This window comes from Colobus angolensis, unplaced genomic scaffold, assembly GCF_000951035.1.
Source record: "Colobus angolensis palliatus isolate OR3802 unplaced genomic scaffold, Cang.pa_1.0 Scaffold214, whole genome shotgun sequence".
Classification (NCBI taxonomy): domain Eukaryota; kingdom Metazoa; phylum Chordata; class Mammalia; order Primates; family Cercopithecidae; genus Colobus; species Colobus angolensis.
The window spans coordinates 5,825,580-5,840,405 of record NW_012115311.1 but is presented as its reverse complement, the minus strand read 5'-3'; the positions used below and the strand labels follow the sequence as shown (position 1 = coordinate 5,840,405).

The 14,826-nt window shown below is 35.9% G+C and overlaps 1 protein-coding gene across 1 annotated transcript in view; it reads right to left on the bottom strand.

Moving 5' to 3' along the window:
- The window catches only part of DCLK1 (doublecortin-like kinase 1), a 354,978-nt gene that overhangs the window by 234,182 nt on the left and 105,970 nt on the right, over positions 1-14,826 (bottom strand). The gene's annotated exons all lie outside the window — the stretch shown is intronic.

Sequence of the window (14,826 nt, the reverse complement as noted above, 5' to 3'; positions counted from 1 at the left end):
CTTATAAAGGCTGAAAATAAACTGGAAACAACATAAATAGGCAACAATAGGGTATTGCAACATAAGTTAGATCTATACAAAATATATAGCCTATAAAAATTATGTTAAAGAATATTGATTGAAAAACTACACAATATATGGATAAGTCAAAGGTTACAAAGGTTACAAAACAACATGTACACCATGACTTTATTTTCCTAAGAGATATATGGCCATCCTGAAAAGTTTGGAAGGATTGAAAAGATATGTTATGCAAGTAGTTATGATTTTTAAAATTTAATTACCTGCATTTTCTGTCACCAATTTTTCTAATAATGAGCACATATTGCTTTTGCAATTAAAAATTTAGGTTTTCTTATTAAAGAAAGACGAATGAGTAAATAAAATTTCATATCTTTATGTTAACTTTACTCTAGAGTGTTTTGTCTGTTCTAAAATAATAATCATTCTGAAAAGAAGCAAAATAAAACACAAGATTAAATATAAAAAGTCACAGAATTGATAACAACAAAATAATACAGTTGTCTAATACTTTGCCTTAATGTAGGCCCTCCTTGATTATCAGAAGGAAATCAGTGTCAGCTTCCTTTTTGGAAAGTCACATCATTTTCTGAACTGTCTCTAATAATTCAATATGTGATCACAAAATTATTCCATTGTATCTGCATTTCCAGAGACTACCTAAAAATAGAGCTCCTAGGCCGGGCGCGGTGGCTCAAGCCTGTAATCCCAGCACTTTGGGAGGCCGAGACGGGCAGATCACGAGGTCAGGAGATCGAGACCATCCTGGCTAACACAGTGAAACTTTGTCTCTACTAAAAAATGCAAAAAACTAGCTGGGCGAGGTGGCGGGCGCCTGTAGTCCCAGCTACTCAGGAGGCTGAGGCAGGAGAATGGCCTAAACCTGGGAGGCAGAGCTTGCAGTGAGCCGAGATCCTGCCACTGCACTCCAGCCTGGGCGACACAGCGAGACTCCGTCTCAAAAAAAAAAAAAAAATTACAAAAAGAAAAAAGTAACATGCACTAGTTCTGAAATATTATTAACTCAATGAAAGCAGGAGTTTTTATCACTTACTGCAGAATCTCCATAGCCTAAAACAGGACCTGGCACATAGTGGGGGCTCAATAAATATTTTTTGAATAAATGAAGGGGTAAAAGACTGGGGTGGGGGAAAAGAAATAGAATATAAAGTGAAAATACACCAAGACATTTCAAGTTATCTTAAAAAGAGAATACTCAGTGAGGCACAAAATTGCTCATATGTTTTTTGTTGTTATTTTGTTTGTTTGTTTGTTTGTTTGTTTTTCTTTTTTGAGACAGAGTCTCGCTCTGTTGCCCAGGCTGGAGTGCAGTGGTGTAATCTCAGCTCACTGCAATCTCAGCCTCCAGGGTTCAAGCGATCCTCCCACCTCAGCTTCCCAAGTAGCTGGGACTACAGGAACACGCCACCATGCCTGGATAATTTTTGTATTTTTCTGTAGAAACAGGGTTTTGCCATGTTGTCCAGGCTGGTCTCAAACTCCTGAGCTCAAGTGATCTGCCCGCCTCAGCCTCCCAAAGTGCTGGGATTACAGGCGTGAGCCAGCGCGCCCGGCCTGTTCACAAGTTTTAAATAGTAATAGTTGCTACCATTTATTGTCTACTGTGTGTCAAATGCTTTATTTACTTTAACTTAATGTACACAACAATCTGGCTAAATATTAATATATTTACAAATAAAATTGTGGCACTGAAATTTTGCATCATTAGCATGAAACTAATGCAAAGAGACTGGTAAGCCCAACAGAGCTTTAATGAAATGCCACTGTATATGATTTTTGCCATAAAAAAACTGCCAAAACTGCAGTCAAAAACCACATTTACTTAGAGGTTTCTAAATAAGTAACTTTCACATGTGTCTTGAAACATAAATAAGAAGTTTGAGTGCCAGCTGATTTAGTAGATTATAACTTAAAAGTGCTTGTAAGAGTGAGTATTTGGAAAGGGTAACTGAATGTTTCTAATAAAAGATATCTATTCTGGATGTAAAGAATAATAAATAAAAGGTATATGTAAAAAGACTTAACAAAAAAACAATGATCACTCATTATCCCACCCATTTTGGAGGCAGCAAGTGTTAACAATGTGATGATCACAAGTAAGGAAAATTTAGTAAATAATCTTGCATCATGAAAGGCATATGTCGGCCGGGCGCGGTGGCTCAAGCCTGTAATCCCAGCACTTTGGGAGGCCGAGACGGGTGGATCACGAGGTCAGGAGATCGAGACCATCCTGGCTAACACGGTGAAACCCCGTCTCTACTAAAAATACAAAAACTAGCCGGGCGAGGTGGCGGGCACCTGTGGTCCCAGCTACTTGGGAGGCTGAGGCAGGAGAATGGCGGGAACCCGGAAGGCGGAGCTTGCAGTGAGCTGAGATCCGACCACTGCACTCCAGTCTGGGCGACAGAGCGAGACTCCGCCTCAAAAAAAAAAAAAAAAAAAAAAAAGGCATATGTTAAACTATTACTAACTTCATTTTAAGGTCAAACAGAAATAATAATAAAATCTAAAAAGATGGGAACATACTTTCAAAAGGATATCAAATAATACTCCATAGGTATCACTGGAAAACATTAGAAAAGGGTGCAGGGAAATATGCTATTCAATGGCAAAAGCTGTAGCTGCTACAGGCAAAGTTATAGCAAAGAGCAGAGATGTGCTAGCAGCATGGCAGCAAGCTTGTATTGCTGGAGTTGGTAAAGAAAGTTCAGATTAGCAGCACTGTTTACAATAGCAAAGGCTAGAAACCAACCCAAATGCCCATCAATGATAGACTGGACAAAGAAAATGTGGCACATATACGCCATGGAATACTATACATCCATAAAAAAGAATGAGTTCATGTCCTTTGCAGGGACATGGATGAAGCTGGAAACCATCATTCTCAGCAAACTAACACAGGAACAGAAAACCAAACACCACATGTTCTCACCCGTAAGTGGGAGTTGAACAGTGAGAACACATGGACACAGGGAGGGGAACATCACACACTGGGGCCTGTTGGAGGGTGGGGGGAAAGAGGATGGAGAGCATTAGGACAAATACCTAATACATGCGGGGCTTAAAACCTAGATGATGGGTTGATAGGTGCAGCAAACCACCATAGCACATGTATACCTATGCAACAAACCTCCACGTTCTGCACGTGTATCCCAGAACTTAAAAGAAAAAAGAAAGTCTGGATTACACAGAAACTTTTAAGGAAATCATGCATAAAGAAAAAGGAAGAAAATGTGAATGAACACAAGCATCTTTTCCAGGGAGCCGCACCAAGGAGCTGGGAGACCCACAAACCAGTGGGTAGACAGACACAGTTTAAGGAAATGCTGTGAGAACCTCTGGTTTAAACTGGGAAGAGAAACAAGAAGGACCACAAAAGCCACATCTATGTGTGAAACTATCAAATAAAGCATGCAAACTGATATACCGTACCATGACATTACCAAATTTGTATGTATGTTTACATTTATATTTTAGCAATCCAAGGCCCTCTTGTGAAACAGTTTTTGCGTGCTGTACAAAACCTGCTTTGCCACTTTCCATGTTTAAAGACACCAGAGGCTAGTGCTTCCCAGGAAAGGGGAAAGGAGAGGGCACAACCCTGAAAGGAGATGCCACGGGGGAGAAAAAATTACTTCATTTTGTTGCCTGAGAAACTGATTTGCAAGCTCTTGGGCAAAGAGCCTTTTATTTGGGGTGGCCTAGATCCAGGAGCAGCTATGGAGGATAGACCATGAAGTTTGGATCTAGAGGACTCGGGTTTAAGGCAAAAGCTAGCTGACCCCGGTCAAGTAACTTACAGGTTCTTAGCTTAAGTTCCCCCATCTGTAAGATGGACTATGATATTACTATGAGAATCAGATATGAGAGTATATATTTGAAAGACTGTTTTGATACCTTTAAGTATTTGGAAGTACGAAAATGTCCGAATTGCTGTTTCCTATGCTCAGATTCATAACATAATGCTTTTAAGTTCCATAAAGATTTGTATCTTGATGAAAAGTTTACACAAAGAAATCAAGATTTTACCACTTAGGGAAAGTAAATGTGAATGGGAGGAGAGTGTGCCCAGCGGCCAGCAAGGCTCATTGGTCAACTCTGCGGCATGCATCCGCCCAGCGATGTCATGGATTGACTGCTTACTACTCCTGCTGAGCCTCAAAGCAATTTTGAATGACTGTATTTCGCAGACCTTTGGGAACAGCCTCAAACACCTGAAATCATGAATATCAAATCCATGAATGCCAACAGTGCCTTCTTACCAATAAAGCTTAGTAGAGATTTTTAATATTTCACAGTCAGAAACTTCAGCCAACACATGCAATTTGAGTGTTCTAGAATAGTGTTAGTAGGCTACAAGGCAGTATTAACACAAATGTGAATATAGAATCATACAGTCTTGAATTTGCAAAATCTTTGTCTAAGCCCTCTCTGTTCCCAGCAAAATCTCAGCCAAATTCCCTTGGAGAATCCTCAGGATATCTTGGGGTTGTGAGTAGAGATGAATATTGCATGCTGGAAAGCTCTAAATAGTCTTAAAGAAGAGCAACAAACAGGAAGGCAGATGAACTACACTAAGGGAACTGGAAGATATTCTATATTGTAAGAGTATTGAATATATTCTATTCCCTAAAATAATATTTCCTTTAGGATCTTTTCCAAATCCATACTATTTGTGAGTAGAAAAACTCGTAAGGAGAGAAAGAGCAAAAGAAGAATGTAAACATCGAAACATAAATCTCTAAACCATTGCTACCTTCAAATAACTAATGAAACAGATTTGTTCTAAAGAGCATATCCATCTGATCACTTTTGGCATACGATAAAACTTAATGAAATATTTAATTATGTTATATTTAGTATATCTTGGATGATCTTTGACTTCTAGGAAGTTAGGGATCATTATTTTGTGTGTCGTATACAAACCATGAATCATCCTGACCATAAAGGAAATCCTCAGGAGTAACTAATACAATTATTAGTTTATAAAACTCCACATATATATTTAGGTTTCTTCTTATGAACAAAATATATTTCCAATTATACCTAATTGCAATGCCAATCATTTCCAATCACTTAACTACTAACAGGATGCTATTGTTGACACTGACCTTCTCTCTAAAATTTTATAGAGAGCTGAAGATCATATAAACATAAAGCACGTTTGAAAATGTGAACAGGCTTAATTCTTGCCACTGGAAAGGCTGGCTTCTCTTCCATTCAAATGAAGCTTACTTTGCATTCTTCTTCAGGATTATGATATTTCAGAGCGCAACGTTTTTTGTTGCCTTCACAATTTTAAATTACAGCTGATACGCTGTTTACCTTTATTTTGCCATACCTAAAATGCTTGCAACCTATGACTATCACCTGGCAACCTGTGAAAGACTAACTAACCTCATATAGATGAAAGCCCAATCCTGATGAACTGTTTCCAGAAAAGTTTTTCATAGGAGAGATGTTATCAAAGCATTTGCAATCTCTTGGAGTTGCTGGGGAAAATAACAATAGCAACAGGTAAGTCAGGTAAACTGATCACACTTCTCTATCTTTTTCTAGCCTATAAAAAAATCAGTCTTATAATAAGAACAAACGTGATTGAGAAAAATAATCAAATTATTCAGTGTTTTAGTGTGTTTAAGTGGCATATATTTAAAAAGAAAATAGATGTTTAAACTTAAGCTACAGACTCATCAGAATTTCAAGTAAATCACACGTTTTTGACCTTGCCCTTTCCATCAACCTACAGAAGAATGTTCCATGCATAATTCAGTGGTGGCTTCCTCTCATCCTTCAGATCCTGGCTTAAACATCCTTTTCCCCTACCATGTTCTAATGTTCCATTATTAATTCTCTCTCTCTCTCCCTATCTCCCCCACACAATTTTTGATGTGATTGTGTCTGCTTCATGGGAGCAGTGATTATGTCTGTTTCATTTACCAGTATATTCCCAGCCCTTGGCATATAGCAGATATTCAATACATTAATGAGGATTAATTATACCAACATCCTCCAAATTTCTTCAGGAAATATGAAGTGCCATCTCTCATCTGCAATGAGTTTGAACGTGTGTTTTCTGAAGCTTTTCTGTTTAGCTTGAGGGTTAGGGACTCCCCATGTGGGATCCTTCCTTATTGACAAGCCTCAATGATGAAGGAAGGAAGGGGGAATCACCCAAAGCTGTTTTGCAGTAAAACATGGGTAAACTAGCACTTTAGGAATGGAAACCCTCAAATGAGCCAGCTTTTTAATTTTTTCCAATGGGTGAATTCTGGTGTCTAGCATAGAGCTTTAGAAACAGAAGGTATTTAATATTTATTATATTAAGCTACCAATATTACCATAAGTTATTGGACTAGATGAAACTTAAGTTTTCTTTCAACCAGAGCTTCTGTGGTGTTATGATGTCAACATGCCTAACAATGAGCCTGTCACAACCTATTTTCAATCTAGACCCCCTCCTAAAGTGGCCCTTAGTCTGTAAAAGGCATCAATATCCAGTCATTAGCCTATACTACCAATCTAGGGCTTACCTGGAATCCATTTCTTTTTTTCACCACCCACCCCTGCCAACCAGTGATCATTCCCAAAGGACTTTATTTTGTGTCTGTGTTTTTTAATGCAGTTGCCTTCCCATCTCTCTCACTGACTAGTTCAGGCTCTCATTGTATTTATTCAGACTAGAGATGAAAAACATCAATTTGTTAGAAGACTGTCCTCATGACCATATTTAGTCTGTCACACTTCTGCAAATCTAAGTATAAACGGGTTTAGAAATCAGGACCAGTTAACCAGCAAGTCACTCAGTGGCTAGGACATTGAATACTTTCATATATTTATTTCAGTAATAACTACTGAGCAACCAGAAGGCTAGAGCATGGACAATTTACTTCATTTAGATGGTCTTGCCAAGAAATACTGATATAAACAACCAGATCAATTATGCAGTAAAATTCACATTTTGTGTTCAAATGGCTAAAATCACTAGTCTGGGGGAACTGCTGCTTTATACATGTAACTCCAGGCATAGACTCATAGAAAGCAACACAAACTGCTACACGCTTACACTACAGAATAGGTTTGCAAATTTAACCTACAGTCCATTAAAATGCAGCATATCTCATATTTGTATTAACCATATTTTAATACAAATTTTCTGTATTTCCTTTCTGCCATTATCCTTCCCAGTCATATGAATGAACTATTAATGATCAACAAGTCAAGGGGTCACCATTAAAAGGAGCCCTAAATAGCACAATGATTCCATTCCCTCCTCCATCAAGAAGCCTTCTCAACCCAGCAATTAAACCAAGCAAATCAGGCTAACGGAGCATACACATAATGGTAGAAAAGAAAAGCACAGCCAACAATTACCAAACAGTCACTTTGTTTTATCTGGATTTCCTCTTCCCCATCATTCATCTCACAAGATAAGCATACACTAAGGACGTGATTCCATGAGTTTTTATCATGCATCCTGCAACAACGTGAACACATTTTTTTATCCCCTAACAATAGAAACATAATGCAAGCCACATGTGTGATTTTAAATGTTCTAGTAGCCACATTAATAAAATAAAAAGAAATAAATGAAATTAATTTTGATAATGTATTTAATCTAATATATCTAAAATGTTATTTTAACATGTAATCAGTATACAAATTATTGAAATATATTATATTATTTTATGGCATGAAGTCTTTGACATGGTGTGTGTATTTTACATTTACAACACACCTCAGGTCAGACTATCCTCATTTTAAGTTACATATGGCTAGCAGCACGACATCAGACAGAACAACTCCAAACAAAAACATCCAACCAAGTGAGAAAGGTTGCTCGATTTGCCTTGCAGAAAAATACCAGCAACTGCATAATACCTTAAGAAGGTGAATACTAAGCAGCTTGATAAAATAACACATGAATGCCTATGAAAGCAAAGATGTATTTTTTGAAAGGTAATAACATTTTTAGAAATAATAAAAAAGGAAGGAGACAATGATCATAGCAATTTCAAATACAGAATGGAGTTACTGACAGTATCTCTAAACTGCAGGATCTGTTCATGGAATAATTATTTTCACAGCCTCTCACAAGGAAGTGATCATATCCTTAAGTAACTGAAAAACAAAACTCGCTAGACAGAGAAGAACAGAATGTCAAGAGCAAAATGTCCTTCAGACTGATGAAGATAGAATGTAACACAACTGGGAAAGTCCATAACCTTTGGAATTAGATAAAATTCAGAGCAGGGGATTGATACCCAACAGTCTGGGAAACCAGAATTCTCTTTTAACCAACACATCTATAAAAACGTATGACTCGATAGCTAATGTTGTAGTGAGTACTCTGGGGTATGGTATATCCAAACATGACTTCAGAATCAATAAAAAACTAAATGGTGTTCACTATCATTTTATAGCAGGTATTTAATTGCATTCTCAATCTCTGAAACTAGTCATTAATATGGTGTGTGTAGGACAATGCTTCACTAACCACCACATGAGATCATCAGAGCCCCCTCTTTGCCTAACATTGCCAGATCTCAAAATTTACTGTTTATGCAGTTTTCTGTTTGCCATTCAAAAACAGTTGCATCTTATTTCTTACACCCCACAACTGCAACTCTCATCACATACTTACACACACACATGCATGCACAGACTGCAAAGTCTTTGCCATAAGAAAGGACTTCCAACACTGACCTCTGATCAGCACCATCCTCCTGACTCATTAGAGCCATCTGTAGCAAGAAGATTCAGTTTCCCAAGCACATGAAGTCAGTTCTAGGTGATGGCAATTTTTAACTCTATTTGCACTGCTAATGATAGCACTCAATTCTTCCAGGACCTTTATTTCCACCATGACCAGGAAAGATTAACACACTTGCCTACCACTGAAAATGTTTTAAATTCTGTTATTCAACAGGACAATCTTTTATTTGACCAAGGACCTTAATGTGTTACAGTGGTTCCTCTGTGCTGTTGATTTCTCTACACTACACAATTATGATTATAAAATGGTAACCAACTGTCATATGTACCCTATAGACTCAGTTTGCACACATCCCTATACACAAATCAAATTTTGTACCTAACCTTTCTATTGATTCATATTCTTTTTCCAATTAAATGTAAACAAAAATCATTTCTCTTAAGGGAGCAAAGGCATAAAATTCATAAGTTAATTTTCTTGTACAGTTTATAACTTGAAGTTATTATTTTAAGCATTCCTAAAAAAATCTGTTTAAAATGTTTTTCTATGCATGTTTAAAAATCGTTAATCATTTTTCAGTCATCCTCAAACTGAGTCTGACAAATGTAGTGTAATTATTTTTACATGGTTGCTCAATTGAACAAATTTCATGAATCATGTATGCTTCTTTTATGCACAACCAGTGCCTATTAATTTTGATTTCAAATGTGTTAATTTACTGTGAACATTTTATAAGGCTATCTATAAAGATTTTCTCATAGATAATTATTTATGGAAGAATATATTTTTAAATAAAAAATTAACTATCCACAATTATAAAACATTGAGCAAAATTTTAAAAGTGTATCCCTTTCTCATTCAAATGTTTCTTTCATCCATATTTACTTTGCTTTCATATAAATTATACACATTATAAGTGAACTTGCACAGACAATCTTCTGCAAGTTTAGTTTAGAACTTGTAATATTGTTGATAGCACTCTCTATGGCCCTTGATTGAATGCATTTTCTTTCACTAAAAATGCTGATAGCACACATATACAAATGAATATGTTATAGAGTATTATAGACCCAGTTGCTTGTTACAGGATCTTACATTTATCTTGAGGTATGTGTGGTATCTTTGTATCTAATTGGCATGCAAATTTATTCTTATTTTCCCTTTTCTAAGTATGCTACTAAAATGAGATGCATTTTTTCCATGATTAATGTCAAAGGCACTCTTTGAATTAATTTATTTCTATCATTTTCTCCAACATTTTAATTAAGCTGCTCCTTAACCTCATATTTGTTCTTTTAGTTATTATAGAAACTGATAAGGTGGTTCCTGTGGTTAAAAACAAACTATTCTGTATTCCCAAGATCCAAGCCTATGTAGAAAATGGAACTCAGTTTTCAAATAACTTGGCCACTATTTCCTTAAGCTTTGGACCTTTCTACTGAACCTTTCTCCTTCTAGTCCCAAATGCCAGACCTGAAAAAGTATAACTGATAGATTAACAGATAATTATTTATCCAGAGTCTTATCAAAAATATTGTCAGCCTGTTTCTTCACTTACTACACAGTATATATACATCACTAATGTATACATCAATGTGTTTAAGCTTACATAATAATAACCTCACTTGTTTGTTCACATCACCTCTTCTTCATATCCCTGAAGTATTCATGTACCTGAGAACACTTATCACAGTTCTAAACATCATCACATTAACTACGTTTCATGTGCAGATTAGAGGTGTACAATGCTAGAGATTTTCTTTTTCTGCTTATTTCTTCATATGCTTCTTATTCAATGCCTCCTAACTCTTGGCAATATACAAATTGTAACTACAAAAGGAGCTAATGTAAGCAGTACTGAGTTTTAAAAGTCAGTGAAAATCACATTGTAATCTTCAGCATCCAATATATGGCTCATAGTATTACTCAATGCTATGGTTTATATATGGTTTGTTTAGCCTTGCAAAGTCTGAGGTTAAAATTCGATCTCCAATATTGGAGGTGGGCCTAATGGAAAGTGTTTGGGTCATGGGAGTGGATTTCTCATGAATGACTTTGTGCTATCCTCCCAGTAATGAATGAGTTCTCGTTTTGTTAGTTTCCATGATAAATGATTGTTAAAAAGAGCCTAGTACCTCCCTCATCTTTCTCTGTTGCTCCCTCTCTTGCCATGCGATACATGGCTCCCCTCTGCTCTTTGCCATGATTGGACACAGTGTGAGGCCCTCTCTAGATGCAGATGCTGGTGCCATGCTTCTTGTACAGCCTGCACAACTGTGAACCAAACAAACTTCTTTTCTCTATAAGTTACCCACCCTCAAGTATTCTTTTGTAGTAACACAAATGGATTAAGACACTTGATAAATGGTTACTGAATAGCTTTCATAAAGGATGGCCACAATCCTTAGGTCATTGAATTCAAAATATATATGGTAAAGAAGCACTTCTGGAATGGTTCTTCCATAGAAATGAAAACAATGGCAAAAAGTAATCAAAATAAACGTTTCTTAGAAGTCTGGAAATGAACCAAAGGCTCGCACCAATCTGAGGAGCATTTATTAAATAGCTGACTTAGGGAAGAAGAGGGAGCTTTGTGGCATTTTTCTTGCCCTATTCTCATTTGCTTGTTTCCAGGTCAACTGGGATTATCCAGTCTGAAGAACAAAAAAGAAAAGAAAATGAAGAAAAATGAACAGTCCCTCAGCGACCCGCAAGATATCAGCAAGCATAAAACTTAATAAGAGTCCAAAAAAGTTTAAAATCTGACTTCCCATTGTAAACAATGGTGACCAGAAGACAGCAGAATGACATATTTAAGGTGCTGAAAGAAAAAAAAAAAAACTGTCAACTAAAAATTCTATATCCAGCTAAACTATCCTTCAAACACAAAAACAAAAAACCCCCAAAACTGAGAAAATTTATCACTAGCAGTCATGCCTTACAGGAAACACTAGAAACTCTTTCAGGCTGAAATGAAAGGACACAAGACATTAACTTAATTCCACTTAAAGAACTAAGGATCATTGGCAACGATAACCAAGTACATAAGCAAATATATAAGTATGTAAATGTAAAAAATAGTAAAAATGGATTTTGGTTTGTAACACTTTCCTTCTATCTGATTCAAAATGCAACTGCATAAAGCTACAATTATAACACTGTCTCCGTGTGTAAAGGTATAATTTGTGTGACAATAATAGCACAAAAGAGGAAGCAGGAGAAAGAGCTATATTGGAGCAAAGTCTTAGTATACAATTGAAATTACATTGGCATTATACCAAACTAGATTGTCTTATGATGATAATTGTATTCCTCGGGATAGCCACTATAAAAATAATTTTAAAAAAGTAAAAGAAACAATAAGAGGTTTAAAATTATATACTAGAAAACACTTATTTAATAGAAAAAAAGTAATAATGGAGTAAGATAACCAGAAAAGGCTTAAAATGTATAAAAACAAATAGCAAAATGGCAGAAAGAAATTCATCAGTAATTACATTAATTAATGGGCTAAGTACTCCAATTGAAAGCAGAATTGGCAGACTATTTTTTTTAAAGTCATGATCCAACTGTATGCTATCTAAAAAATACATATTTTAGATTCAAAGACACAAGTAGTTTGGAAGTAAAAGAATAAGATACAATATGCCAAAAGTAACCAAAAGAGAGCTGGAATGGCTATGCTAACATCAGACAAAATAAATTTTAAGGCTAAAATTGTTCCTAGAGACAAAGAAGGATATTTTTTAATGACAAAGGGTGAATCCATCAAGAAGATATGGTAATTAACAAATATATATGTACCTAATACTAGAACCCAAAACTATATGAAAGAATAACTGACAGAATTGAAGGGACCTGTACACGATTCAACAATAATAGTTGGAGACTTCAATACTATACTTTCAAATAATAGATAAAACAGCTAGGCAGAAGATCAAAAAGAAAACTGAAGATTGGAACACTATAAAACAATAGAATGAATAGAACTATATAGTACAGCCCACCCAACAAAAGTAGAATACACATTCTTCTCAACAGAGGCATAGAATATTCTCCAGGATAGACCATATATTAAGCCCTAAAATAAACTTTGATAAATATAAAAGAGTGGAAATCATACAAAGTATGTTGTCTGATCACATTAGAATGAAATTAGAAATTAATAAAGGAAATTTGAGATATTTATAAATATGTGGAAATTAAACAATACACTCCTAAATAGCCAATGGATTAAAGAAAAAACCACAATGGAAATTAGAAAATAGTTCAAGATGAATGACAATGAAAACACAACACAAACTGGTAAGATGGAGTTAATACTTAGGACAAAACCATAGCTGTAAAAGCCTTCACTTAAAAAAGAGAAAGATCTCAAATCAATAATCTAACTTTCCACTTAAGAAAGTGGAAAACAAGCAAACTAAACCTGAAGCGAGTGGGAGGAAAGCAATAATAAAAATCAGAGTGGACATAAATAAAATACAGAATGTTTTTAATTGAGAAAAATCAATGAAAGCAAATTCATTCTTTAAAAGGATCAACAAAATTAACAAATCTTTAGCTAGAAAAGAAAACTTACAGAGAAAAAAAGAGAGAAATCTCAAAATACTAAAACCAAGAGTAAAAGAGGGGTCATCACTTTTGACCTTGCAGAAATAAAAAGGATTAAAAGGGAAAACTAACAATAGTTGTAAATCAATAAATTAGATAATCTGGATGAAATGCCCAAATTCCTAAAAAATAGAAACTACCAAAGAAGTAAAAAATCTAATTAGACCCTGTAATAAGTAAAGAGAATAAGTTAGTAATCAAAAAACGTTGCACAAGGAAATCTCAGGACCATATGGCTTCACTAATAAATTCTACCAAACATTTAAAGAAAATTAACATCAATTCTTTATAAACGCTTCCAAAAAACAGAAGAGGAAATAAAACTTTCCAATTCATTCTTTGAGGCTAGTACTATCCTGATACCAAAGAAAGACAAACACATCACAAGAAAAGAAAACTACATGCAAATATCCCTTGTGAACATAGATACAATGCTGAACCGAATACCAGAAAACTAAGTTGAGCAACATATAAAAAGGAGTGTATACCACTAGCAACAGGAACTATTTCCATGAATGCAGGACTGGTTTAATATCTGTATTAGTAAGGGTTCTCCAGAGAAACAGAATCAACAGGATAGATATCTGTAGGGAGAGATAGATAGATGTGCATAGATAGTTGGTTCAACAGACAGACAAAGATATAGATATATAAAGATATTTACTGTAAGGAATTAGCTTATGTGATTATGGAGACTGGCAAGTCCAAATCTGCAGTGTATGGGCTGGCAGGCAGAGACCATAGAGAGCCAGTGGTGCATGTCTAGTCCAAAGGCTGGTAGCCTGAGACCCAGGAGAGCTGATGGTGCAGTTCCAGACCAAAGACCAGCAGAAACAGACCCAGTATAGCCAACAGTGCAGACAAAGTCAGAAGGCAGTCTGTTGGAGACCCTCTTGCTCAACAAGGTGGGTCATTTGCTCTTTTCAGGCCTTAGTCTAATAGAATGAGGACTATTCACTTTATGGAGGGCAATCTGCTTATTCAAAGTTTCCCAACTAAAATGTTAATCTCATCCAAAACAACCTCAAAGTTGACATGGAAAGTTGGCCATCACAATATCCAAATATCAATCAATGTAATACCACATTGACAAAAAAAGAAAAAATCCCCACTTGAGCATCTCGATATAAGTAGAAAAACCATTTGAGAAACTCTAACACCCTTTAATAAATACAGTATGAAAAACTGGAAATAGAATGAACTTTTCACAATCTGATAAAGCAGCGTCCACAAAAACTCCATAGAGAATGTCATACTTAATACAGAAATACTGAAAATCTTCCCCCTAAGATTGGGAACATGATGAAAATGTCTGCTCTCCTTCCCTGTCTCCCTCCCTCCTTCCCTCCCTTCCTTCCTCTCTTTCTCTCTCTCTCTTTTCTTTCTTTCTCTCTCTCTTTTCCTTCCTTTCTTCCTTTCTCTTTCTCTCTTCCCTCCCTCCCTCCCTCCCTCCC